A 1,648-nucleotide genomic window follows, 5' to 3' on the forward strand; every position below is an offset into this window, starting at 1 on the left:
TAGAATGACGATCATTAAAAAGTCAGGAAACAACAGATACTGGAGAGGATGTGGAGAAATCGGAACACTTTTACATTGTTGGTGCGAGTGTAAATTAGTTCAACCATTGTGGAAGATAGTGTGGTGATTCCTCAAGGATCTAGAACTAGAAATGCCATTTGACCCAGCAATCCCATTACTGGGTATATACCCAAATGATTATAAATCATGCTACTATAAAGACACATGCACACATATTTTTACTGTGGCACTATTGACGATAGCAAAGTCTTGGAACCAATCCAAATGTCCATCAATAATAGACTGGATAAAGAAAATGTGGCACATATAAACCGTGGAATACTATGCAGTCATAAAAAAGGATGAGTTCATGTCCTTTGCAGGGACATGGATGAAGCTGGAAACCATCATTCTCAGCAAAATATCACAAGGACAGAAAACCAAACACCGCATGTTCTCACTCACAAGTGGGAGTTGAACAATGAGAACACAGGGACACAGGGAGGGGAATGTCACACACCAGGGTCTGTTGGAGGGTGGGATGCTGGGGAAGGGATAGCATTCAGAGAAATACCTAATGTAAATGATGAGTTGATGGGTGCAGCAAACCAACATGGCACATATATACCTATGTAACGAACCTGCATGTTGTGCACATGTACCCCAGAACTTAAAGTATAATAAAAAAATAAAGCAGCTATAACTATTCAAGTACAGGTTTTTGAGTGACTACATATTATGATATCAAATGGATAGATGAAATGGAGTTGAATTGCTAAGTCATATGGTAAGGTAAGGTATTTTTAACTTTATAAGAAACTGCCAAACTGGTTTCCAAAATGTTTGCTTCCTTTTGCATTTGTACCAGCAATGTATGAATTCCAGTTATTCTGAATCCTTACCAGTACTTAGCATTATCAATTAGAATTCTTTTCTTTTCTTTTTCTTTTTAGTTATGCTGATAGGCATGTAATGGTATTTCATTGTGATTTTATTTGCATCTCCCTTATGACTAATGATGCTGAGCATCTTTAATGTGCTTATTTGCTACCCATATTTTTTTTGGTTTATTGTTTAAACCTTTTTATTGACTTTTAATTGCTTTCTTATTGCTGTTGTTTGATACTTTTATATGTGCTGTATACAAGTCCTAGATCAAATATGTAATTTGCAAGTATTTTCTCCCAGTCTGTGACTTGTTTCATTCTCACCACGTATCTTTAGAAGAATCAAAATTCTTGATTTTTAATATGTTCAGTTTATCAATCTTTTTATCTTATGGATTGTGCTTTTGGTGTTGTATCTAAGAAATCTTTGCCTAACCCAAGTTCACAAAGATCTTCTCTCCTGTTTTTTTCCCTAGAAGTTTTATAGTTTTAGGTCCATATTTAGGCCTGATTAATTTTGAGTTAATTTTTATACGGGGTGTAAATGTGGATTCTGGTTTACATTTTGTGTATGAGTATCCAAATTGTCCAGCACCATTTGTCAAAAAGATTACTTTTTCTCCATTGTATTGCCTTTGCATCATTGTTAATAATCAATTGCCCATATATTTGTAGATTCTTAATTCTGTTCCAGTGATCTATGTGTTTATCCTTCCATCAGTACTACACTACCTTGATTACTATAGCTTTATAGTATATCT

This window comes from Gorilla gorilla, chromosome 16, assembly GCF_029281585.2.
Source record: "Gorilla gorilla gorilla isolate KB3781 chromosome 16, NHGRI_mGorGor1-v2.1_pri, whole genome shotgun sequence".
Classification (NCBI taxonomy): Eukaryota; Metazoa; Chordata; class Mammalia; order Primates; family Hominidae; genus Gorilla; species Gorilla gorilla.